Source organism: Schistocerca americana, chromosome 5, assembly GCF_021461395.2.
Source record: "Schistocerca americana isolate TAMUIC-IGC-003095 chromosome 5, iqSchAmer2.1, whole genome shotgun sequence".
Taxonomy (NCBI): domain Eukaryota; kingdom Metazoa; phylum Arthropoda; class Insecta; order Orthoptera; family Acrididae; genus Schistocerca; species Schistocerca americana.
The window spans coordinates 473425931-473438110 of record NC_060123.1 but is presented as its reverse complement, the minus strand read 5'-3'; positions in this window follow the sequence as shown (position 1 = coordinate 473438110).

Genomic DNA, 12180 nt, shown 5'->3' with positions numbered 1-12180 from the left:
TATCCGCAAACTGAAACCTTGGAGATTCTGTCACAAGGTTTTCATGTACTCAGTCGTGACACTTCCTATCGGGGAAACCACTGGTTCGCGGATTTGTTTCCATTATGATTATTTGTTGTTCCAGTGTTCTCTACTCGTCGCTTCCATTCGTTCCTATAACAGCCAGAGATCCTGCATATTGACATTCCACACTCTGGTCGATTTTTACGACATTTTCTAGTGAATAAATGTTCTGCGGAGAACCTCCACATTTATCTTATCAGCTCATAAAATTTTCAACTTATTTTTATTTTCAAACCTACGAATATTCTAATGGAGCTTGCCACCGAGAAAGAGGTCGAAGGTAGATAATTCCACGCTTAACTTTTCGGGCATCGAAAGCTGCACTAAAATTCTATTTATTCCAAAACATTGTTTTCAAAAGACTTAAATGTGAATACCTAGTAGCTCGACTAGATGTTAAGAAACAATACGTCTGCTGCGAACAAATTTAGTCTTGACCAGTCGTTTCAAAAGGAACATAAAAAATTGTAATCCTGGCTATGTTCTGTATTACGTTGTCCTCTGTACTCATCTTGAACTGTCTTGCCGGTAGTATCATCGACAAGCTGTAGCGAACAGCTCCGTTCTTATCTGTCAGTGATAGTTGTACTTCGACATGAGCCCGCTATTCTGCCGAACTCGGGCAAGAGATTCATAACGCAGCCTGGAACATAACGAAGCAGTAGCGTGAGGAGAAACCGAGGTGCCATTACGCTGAACTCAACGACGCCCCTGGGTATGCTGCGCATTAATTATTTATTTCCTTTCCTTTTTGTTCGTTAACGTTCTCTAGTTGGGAGGTTTTTATGGCAGCGTGATGATTATTATGCACATCCGTCCTACACAACACGGTACATAGCGGCAAATGGCGCACATGTTCGTATTTGTTTAAGCCGAAACGAGAACATTTAGCTAATTTGTATTAGTTAAGTGGCTAACACAATTGCGTGGACTGTATATTGCATCAAAGAGTCCATGCTAGCTACGTTCTTTCTTGTTTTCTTTTTTTTTTTTAGCTCATTTGCCTGCAGATTTCTTTCGTAATTATATCCCTTCCATTTGTATTACGAGTAGCACACTCGAATAACTTGCTTATCTACTTGTGCGAAACAACAGTGCCGTCTTCAGTGTATCCAAGCGTAAGAAATCACAGAGAGAAGAGCTACAAAAGCTAATTACATTGTAAATTAATGTGGTACATATAATTTATTGTATTAAATCGTACAGCAAGTGTATGAAGGTTTATTATAATGATTTGGTTTTTATTTTTTTCTGGTGGTTCAGGACTCCAACTTTGCAGTTCAATTTAATTGATTCAGTTAGTAGTTGGAATTCATACAGTATGTAATGCGTCACTTGGACTTTAAAAAGAAATACTAGTATTTCCCGATGTAGCCTACAATCTAAAATGAAAGCATGTAGATAACGCATCTCAGTAGAAGCGCGTACTTATTTGTATGTGTCTAAGATTTAAAGTACCATACTGAAGTTGCAGAAACTATTGAGGAAGGTGAAGTATATCGAGAAACTGTAACACATACCATTTAATACAACAGTACCATATTATTAAATTAGTAAGAAGAGCTGACAATGAATCCAAAGTGCTTTGACAATAGCTGTGACTGATATCAATGTGCTAGAGAAACTGACAGCTGAAATGTACTTAATTTGGATTTCGAAGCATATGTAAGTAGGCTTACCTAGTAGTAATGTAAATCATAATTATTTCGTCCGTGGATTCTTACGAGTAAGTGAAAGTTTCCTAGTCTATGATTTTAATCTTGCATACGCTTTCAGTAATCAAATAGAACAAATGAAAGTGTTAAGCAGAATCGTAAGCGATGAACCTGCATGCCTTCTTTTCAGGTTAATATGTCTCTTCCGAGTACAAAAGATAAAATATCTACGGCAGAGGGGAAGGAGATGAAGACGAAAGATGGACGACAGATCGAGAATAGATTGAAAATGGCTCTGAGCACTATGGGACTTAACATCTCAAATCATCAGTCCCCTAGAACTTAGAACTACTTAAACCTAACTAACCTAAGGACATCACACACATCCATGCCCGAGGCAGAATTCGAACCTGCGACCGTAGCGGTCGCGGGGTTCCAGACTGAAATGCCTAGAACCGCTCGGCCACACAGGCCGGCCGAGAATAGATTCCAGACAGCTGAACGATATCATTGTTTCAGTGGAAATAATTGCTGCATTTTTCATAGAAGCTTGTATCACATAATCTGACATACTCCTACCAATATAAGAAATAACAATAATACCATAAATGTCTCGGCCATCTACAGAAAATGTCTTTTTAGTTATACCATGAGATGATAAATGTAGGAGTAATAACGAGAAATTGCAAAACTGTAAATGAATATAAAAGCTGTAGTAATCATAGAAAATAGGAGGTAGTAAAAACAACTGAAATTCCACGCAACGGCCGTGGAACGGAACTGCACTTTTCGTTTACCATATGCTGATGTGTTTCAGCTGTAGACAATTCTCAAAAAGTGATCTAAATATTTAGGACCTCACAGTTCAATCTCATTGCAAACGTTTTATCTTCGACCTATACAACGCCAGATAATTACTCTACAAGTGAACGTAGTTCTTTCGGTGGTACTGTTAAGATATATGCACACTACAGCCTTCCAACTAAGGCAGAGGAGGAGTTCAATAACTTCTGCCAACAGATAATAAATAATGGAAGTGATTAAAATACCGGGTGGTTACAATTAAATTTTTGCTAGTTGAGCTAGTCTAGACGGAAAACTATTTACTATATGGGTACACAACGTCATAGGAATGATATTCATACTGTGGGCTGCAGGATTTGTGTTGTTAGTAGTGTTAGTGTCGTAACTCACCGTTAGACGCCGATTCTAGTACGGCAATGCAGAGCCGAAACACAAGCGTCAGTGTGCATTACAGTTGCAGACAAACAGTATGAGTCTGGACAAGGTGATCAGGGGTTTATTCGTAAAGCTGTTTTAACAAAACAACGGTAATAGTAATACTGCTCTTCGTGAGTTCAAATGGCTCTGAGCACTATGGGACTTAACATCTATGGTCATCAGTCCCCTAGAACTCAGAACTACTTAAACCTAAGGACAGCACACAACACCCAGTCATCGCGAGGCAGAGAAAATCCCTGACCCCGCCGGGAATCGAACCCGGGAACCCGGGTGTGGGAAGCGAGAACGCTACCGCACGACCACGAGCTGCGGACTCTTCGTGAGTAACGAAGCATTAAACTAATATGTACAGGTCCTATTTCCGCACGCGTGACGAAGAACATAATACGGAAGTTCTAATTAATTGGAAATTTGGGAACTGAACTGGAAAAGGCCGTCGACCAATTGCGCCACAAGATGATGAAGAAATTACTGTTGACGTGGCTGAGAACGCTGGACGCAATGTGCACGAACTGTGTCATGACAGCTGAAGATTCCTTTGCCCACCATTCTAAAAGTGCTGCTAACAGTTGTGAAATGCAATCTCTTGAGTGGTTTCAGGCTGTCGTGGATGCAGCAACGTTTGTAACCTGGAATGTAAACATTGGACGAAATTACAGATCTTGCCCACTAATGTGGAAATTAAAACGAGTTTCTTTTAATTATTTATTCGTTATTTCTCTTCCACATGTCCTTACAAATGTTTCCACAAAGTTTCATTGTCCTATGATCACTCGTTTTTCGTAGGTTTCCTCCCAAGTACTGAATGTTTAATTACAACCAACCTGTATATTACTTAGAACAAAATAGAACGTTAGTGGTATCACATTAAGGTACTCACTTGCTGCGTTGGAGTAGCGACTTATTGTTGTCACTTGTTCTAGGTGTCTGTCGTGAGAAGAAGTCTCCTACTGGTTGCACAGTTTGTAACTGAATATTTCGTCGTGATCTCTGCGTTCATAGACGCAGGCGCGGTATTAGATGCAAAGCACTAAGGTCAAAATTTAATTTTTCTCCTCATTTCCATTTTTGTAAGATACATCTATGCTATCGAATCAAAGTCTTAGAAAATTTTAGAGTGATTTCCTTTCATTTATTATCGAAGCATACCGAATAACTATTTTTTAAAGGTATAATAGATTCGTTGCCGAGTTGGTGATGAATTTCAGTAGCTTTTTGTAGTAGTTCCAATCAAATTACATACGCTTTATAACGTGGCACAAGTATGTCAAAGTTCGCTGTAATAGTCATTTATACTGCTTTGATAACGAGTGAATCGGTATAGCTAAGCATTTTTTTTCACTTATAGACACGGAAGCTTCAAACACAAAAATTAGTGTGTTTCATTGAATGAAAAAGCAGTAAGAAAAAGCCCTTGGATTTAACAGAAGACGACGATGCAAACGAAAATGGATTATGAATTTTGGAACTTGGAATATTAAAGGGCTATAAACAAAAATGAGAAAGGTTGTGAATGAAGTAAGGCATTTTCAAACACACATGGTGGCACCCATCCAGACTAAACGGGAGGGGAAGAAAGCCCACAGTCGGATGGTTATATGCATCTATACAACAGCATCAGTAAAGACAAGCGAACAATGGTTGGGGTTTCTACACTTATCATGAGAGCTGTAGTTAAAAACATTAAGGATTGGGATGCAGCTGATGAGCGAATTATGAAAGTAGAGCTGAAGTACAGTGGTACGAAGTGATTGCAATTGGAATGTCCGCTCCATCACATGATGATAGAGTTAATGCCAAGGATGAGTATGAGGAGAAATTAAGCCAATTATTGAACAGTATCAAGAGCGGCAATGAGGTAAATTTTTCAGATCAGTTTCGAAATGAAGTTTCATCATTGATCTAGAGAAAATTGAATATTTGGTTGCTGTTGGAATGAATCGAGTTCTGACGTTAGATTTTCGGAAAGTAAGATCTGTGGACCTTTATATATGTTTAGAATCGCATTGGCCAAGGTAGACTAGCAACGAAACAATTAAATGGAGTTTTATGGAGCACACATGTTATATCAGAAACGGATATTGAGATACACTCCTAGAAATGGAAAAAAGAACACATTGACACCGGTGTGTCAGACCCACCATACTTGCTCCGGGCACTGCGAGAGGGCTGTACAAGCAATGATCACACGCACGGCACAGCGGACACACCAGGAACCGCGGTGTTGGCCGTCGAATGGCGCTAGCTGCGCAGCATTTGTGCACCGCCGCCGTCAGTGTCAGCCAGTTTGCCGTGGCATACGGAGCTCCATCGCAGTCTTTAACACTGGTAGCATGCCGCGACAGCGTGGACGTGAACTGTATGTGCAGTTGACGGACTTCGAGCGAGGGTGTATAGTGGGCATGCGGGAGGCCGGGTGGACGTACCGCCGAATTGCTCAACACGTGGGGCGTGAGGTCTCCACAGTACATCGATGTTGTCGCCAGTGGTCGGCGGAAGGTGCACGTGCCCGTCGACCTGGGACCGGACCGCAGCGACGCACGGATGCACGCCAAGACCGTAGGATCCTACGCAGTGCCGTAGGGGACCGCACCGCCACTTCCCAGAAAATTAGGGACTCTGTTGCTCCTGGGGTATCGGCGAGGACCATCCGCAACCGTCTCCATGAAGCTGGGCTACGGTCCCGCACACCGTTAGGCCGTCTTCCGCTCACGCCCCAACATCGTGCAGCCCGCCTCCAGTGGTGTCGCGACAGGCGTGAATGGAGGGACGAATGGAGACGTGTAGTCTTCAGCGATGAGAGTCGCTTCTGCCTTGGTGCCAATGATGGTCGTATGTGCGTTTGGCGCCGTGCAGGTGAGCGCCACAATCAGGACTGCATACGACCGAGGCACACAGGGCCAACACCCGGCATCATGGTGTGGGGAGCGATCTCCTACACTGGCCGTACACCACTGGTGATCGTCGAGGGGACACTGAATAGTGCACGGTACATCCAAACCGTCATCGAACTCATCGTTCTACCATTCCTAGACCGGCAAGGGAACTTGCTGTTCCAACAGGACAATGCACGTCCGCATGTATCCCGTGCCACCCAACGTGCTCTAGAAGGTGTAAGTCAACTACCCTGGCCAGCAAGATCTCCGGATCTGTCCCCCATTGAGCATGTTTGGGACTGGATGAAGCGTCGTCTCACGCGGTCTGCACGTCCAGCACGAACGCTGGTCCAGCTGAGGCGCCAGGTGGAAATGGCATGGCAAGCCGTTCCACAGGACTACATCCAGCATCTCTACGATCGTCTCCATGGGAGAATAGCAGCCTGCATTGCTGCGAAAGGTGGATATACACTGTACTAGTGCCGACATTGTGCATGCTCTGTTGCCTGTGTCTATGTGCCTGTGGTTGTGTCAGTGTGATCATGTGATGTATCTGACCCCCGGAATGTGTCAATAAAGTTTCCCCTTCCTGGGACAATGAATTCACGGTGTTCTTATTTCAATTTCCAGGAGTGTATTTAATTCCGTTGCAGAAAGTATAGAATTAGCGTCAGTATGGAATTTTGGAGGTATTGCTGTAGTATAACAATACGGGATAAAATTAAAAATGAGGACATACGGAAGAGAACGAAACTAGGCACCGCTATAAACGATGTAATTGAAGCAAAATAACTGAAGTACTATGGGCACGTATACCGTTTCGGTGAGGACGGACGACATAAGAAGAAAATGAAACGGATTTCAAATTACAGGAGAAGAGGAGGACGCAGGAGAATAATATATGAAAAGGGAGTCGGTAAGCTACATCAGAAACGAAATGGCAAACGGAAGATTGGAAAGAAAGGAGTCTTTTGGAGCTGTGATGGGGGAAACAACTACAGTGTTGTATTAAATCGCACTTTAACAAAATTTAGCAGCGGAAACACAAAATTACCAATTGTAAATACGCAATACAGACGATTTTAGAGCAGTGGAGGCTAAGTTAATATCATGACGGAAACGTGCGGATTTTTTACTGTGGAAACTAATATGAAAAACAACGCAGTCGGCGGATGAGACACTGACTGGACTCACATTCGTGAACATCACGGTCAAATTTCCTGTCCGGTAGTCCTGATTAAGGCTTTTGATTGTTTCCCCGAATCAATTAAGGTAAACGCAGGGGTAATACCTTTGAAATAGGACACCACCAATTTCTTCTCTCGCCCTTCCTCAAATCAAGATTTCGTCCATTGTCTAATTCCTATATTATCGACTGATCGTTTACACACTTATAATCATCGATCCTCGAACAATTTCGAAACCTAACAAATTAACAAAAGTATCGTACATTGCCCACTCAAGGACGCTTCTTCAAATAATGGCTTACATCCAGTTCCACTAACACAATATCAATTACCGTAAATCATGATTAGTTACTTGATAACAGATAATAATGGTCAGCACTGGTGAACGACTAACTGTACCTTCTTTCCAAGATGGAGATACGGAACACGTATCAGATGTCCGTTCCGCAGCTAGGAAATGATGTGCTCCGCATAATGAGTTGCCATTCAGAACGATACGTTCTCGATTCACAGTTCTAGTTTCCGAAGTGTATTTTGCGACTTTAGAAAAATACTTTGTTTTCTTGTAGTGGATAACACCCAAAATTTTAATTAATCTTGATATTATTTTATGGTGCAACATTATGAGGTCAACTTTAGAGTTAAGTCGCGAAAAGTAATAAAATACCGAATTGCCTTAGCATAACAGAGGATAAAAGAAATGGTACAACATACAAAGTGCTTAGATATGTGATTCGAAAAATTTCTTCTTAAGGAATATAAGACTTAGCTTTGTTACAATGTGAAATGGTATATCCACTAATTACAGCGAAATCACTGTGCTTGTCTTGACCGATGCTTTATTTGATTCAAGTAGTAGATCTGGCCTAGTACTCCGCTAAGGACCTGCTGACGTCCTCACAACACAATTAATTAACTATTTCCAATTTTTTGTCCGCACGATACGCTATTTGACGAAAGAGCATCCTTTTTCAGAAAGGTCAGTTTAATAACCCCTGAAAATACTTAGCAAATAAATAATTCTAAATGTGAGTAATTAAATGAAAGTATGTTACTGAGTGCAAAATGTAGGCCATCCATTCATAGGAATCTTAGATTTACAGATCCATGAGGCATTCTTTCTAGCATGTTTCCACGAGCAAAAATCTGTTTGACGGAAAGCCGTCCTTTCTTTGACAGAATAATTTAACGGTGCAAAAACTGACAACGTTTTTGGAAAAAATCCGCTATCACTGGTAATAAAACAGGTTTTCACTGTCCGCCTTGATTCAATTCTTCCCTTTTTTTCCCTTATCACTCGTTTCGGTTGGACGTGAATCTTCCGTAGATGAATAGGCAATAGTAAAATAACTGATCGAGAAATACTCTACGAAACAGATAATGTTATCATACTGCCATATAATATCATAATCAAACATAAAATGTAACACATCTTGCTTGAATGAATCGTTTACAAGAGTAACTCGTCCAACTATCAGAAAAATCTCTTGTCATGTCATAGAATAAAGAAATATATTGATATAAAATACTTCGAAAATAAATGACCCTAATTGTGAGTAGTTACGTCGTTAAAGTATTTTACTCACTCAAAAATGTGGGGTTGATAGACAGAAATTTATTTATTTCACGATGACCGATTTGCACAGAACCTTGTTGCCATCACCTGATCTTCGGAAGTTTATAGTGTATATGTATCAGTCACACAGTGGGAACATATTCCGCTCATAATACAGGTAAACACATTAGTTTGTCCCCGATATGTGATTACAAGGATGCATTGTAAATTTCCGAAGATCAAATGATGACGACAAGGGAATCGACAGATCGCTCCCATCACATAAACATGTGTAACATATAAATGTGGGGCTTATAGATAAACATATCACATATTTGGGGATTGAAGAAACGACAACATAATTACGAAACAATATTGCTTTATAATTCAGTTTGCTTGTACATTTATTAACGGTTATCATTTCCTTAACGCTGGTGTGAAACTGTAGAAGCAATGTGCCGACGCAGAGTATCGTGTAAAACAAGACTTTCTCATACGTAGCCTGGGCCAGTGATAAGATGTGAAATGTCCGTGGGACTCAAAGAACGGAAGGTGTGTGAAACGTAAACAGATAACAGATATGTAAATGATGATATAGATGGTACATACAGTTAATATAGCGTGGAACATGACGTACCCACTTATTGTAGTGGAGACGTAGTTTTTTTCTTGACTGGTGATTATTTAACTGTGCTGTCCTGTAGGTGGCTGTCCTGGTTAGATAACAGCTGATAAGTTGATGCCTTTGCAATCTGGTGAGTTAACCGTGCAGCTGATGCCTAGCCATGATAAACGATATCAGTGAACTAATAATGCGACAGTTTTCCTTTTTTATTTTAATGACACTGGTTTGTTGTTCTGGATTTGTCTACACCTTTCACCCGCAATTTGATTTTATTCGATGCACAGGTAAGCACCAACACACCGGAAAGGAACGCGGAACAAAGAGACACGGGCCGTCGTTCGCGACGAGAGGACGGCGTGAGGCGTCACCGCGGCGCATAGCGGGGACCGCGTACCACGGCGCGTGGCCTATCCCGGCGCCTGGCGTCGCGGTGTCCGGCAGACGCCGACTGGCGGGTCCTCCCCCCACGACGCCGGGACGCCGACGCTGCGTGGGCCGGCAGCGGCGATCGCGCCTGCGCCCGCTGGCGCGCCGGAAGACACACACACAGCCCGCCTGCCTGCGATCTTCCTCCGCTCCTTTCGCAAGCTCTGGCTGCGAGAACGGGTGTGGCTCAGTCACACAATGGAGGCAGGTGACAACTTGTATGTTCTCTTGGAGCAATGACCAATCAGTGTGAATTGTTACTCGGAACTCCCATGACATCGCCAGAAACCACCTACGCGGCCGCTGTCACAATCACGTAGTCCTACGAAGGGAACACGGCAAGTGCCATCACTCGATTTGCCTGGAGCTTCGCTCAGTATGGAGCACCCCAATTATACAACCCATAATGAACACACTTCTGCTGCAAAAAGAAATAGAAAAATCAGTCATCCTGACTGTTAGATTTCTGTTGCAAAAAGAAATAGAAAAATCAGTCATCCTGACAGTAAGTTTTACGTTGATAGAAGAAGAATGGGTAGCTTTGAGGGATGAAGTAGTGAAGGCAGCAGAGGATCAAGTAGGTAAAAACACGAGGGCTAGTAGAAATCCTTGGGTAACAGAAGAAATATTGAATTTAATTGATGAAAGGAGAAAATATAAAAATGCAGTAACTGAAGCAGCCAAAAAGGAATACAGACGTCTGAAAAATGTGATCGACAGGAAAGTGCAAAATGGCTAAGCAGGGATGGCTAGAGGACAAATGTAAGGATATAGAGGCTTAGCTCACTAGGGGCAAGATAGATACTGCCTACAGGAAAATTAAAGAGACCTTTGGAGAAAAGAGAACCACTTGTATGAATATCAAGAGCTCAGATGGAAACCCAGTTCTAAGCAAAGAAGGGAAAGCAGAAAGGTGGAAGGAGTGTATAGAGGGTCTATACAAGGACGATGTACTTGAAGACGATTTTATGGAAATGGAGGAGGATGTAGATGAAGATGAAATAGGAGATATGATAATCCGCGAAGAGTTTGACAGAGCACTGAAAGACCAGAGTCGAAACAAGGCCCCCGCAGTAGACAAAATTCCATTAGAACTACTTACGGCCTTGGGAGAGCCAGTCCTGACAAAACTCTACCATCTGGAGAGCAAGATGTATGAGACAGGCGAAATACCCTCAGACTTCAAGAAAAATATAATAATTCCAATTCCAAAGAAAGCAGGTGTTGGCAGATGTGAAAATTACCGAACTATCAGTTTAATAAGTCACAGCTGCAAAATACTAATGCGAAATCTTTACAGACGAATGGAAAAACTGGTAGAAGCCGACCTCGGGGAAGATCAGTTTGGATTCCATAGAAATGTTGGAACACGTGAGGCAATACTGACCCTACGACTTATCTTAGAAGAAAGTTTAAGGAAAGGCAAACCTACGTTTCTAGCATTTGTAGACTTAGAGAAAGCTTTTGACAACGTTGATTGGAATACTCTCTTTCAAATTCTGAAGGTGGCAGGGGTAAAATACAGGGAGCGAAAGGCTATTTACAATTTGTACAGAAAGCAGATGGCAGTTATAAGAGTCGAGGGACATGAAAGGGAAGCAGTCGTTGGGAAGGGAGTGAGACAGGGTTGTAGCCTATCCCCGATGTTATTCAATCTGTATATTGAGCAAGCAGTAAAGGAAACAAAAGGAAAGTTCGAGGTAGGTATTAAAATCCATGGAGAAGAAATAAAAACATTGAGGTTCGCCGATGACATCAACAAAAGCAAAACGAGGATAATGGCATGTAGTCGAATTAAGTCGGGTGATGCTGAGGGAATTAGATTAGGAAATGAGACACCTAAAGTAGTTACGGAGTCTTGCTGTTTGGGGAGCAAAATAACTCATGATGGTCGAAGTAGGGAGGATATAAAATGTAGACTGGCAATGGCAAGGAAAGCGTTTCTGAAAAAGAAAAATTTCTTAACATCGAGTCTAGATTTAAATGTCAGAAAGTCGTTTCTGGAAGTATTTGTATTGAGTGTAGTCATGTATGGAAGTGAAACGTGGACAATGAATAGTTTAGACAAGAAGAGAGTAGAAGCTTTCGTAATGTGGTGCTACAGAAGAATGCTGATGATTAGATGGGTAGATCACATAACTAATGAGAAGGTATTGAATAGAATTGGGGAGAAGAGGAGTTTGTGGCACAACTTGACTAGAAGAAGGGATCGGTTGGTATGGCATATTCTGAGGCATCACGGGATCACCAGTTTAGTATTGGAGGGCAGCGTAGAGGGTAGAAATCGTAATGGGAGATTAAGAGATGAATACACTAAACAGATTCAGAAGGATGTAGGTTGCAGTAGGTACTGGGAGATGAAGAAGCTTGCACGGGATAGAGTAGTATGGAGAGCTGCATCAAACCAGTCTCAGGACTGAAGACCATTACAACAACAACATGCTACAAATATAGCACCATTCTTATGCGTAATCTATCACAGATCATTGGAATGGCGGAAAGTTCCACGGGACTGGAAGAAGGCCCAAGTCATAGCAATCCACAAAAACGG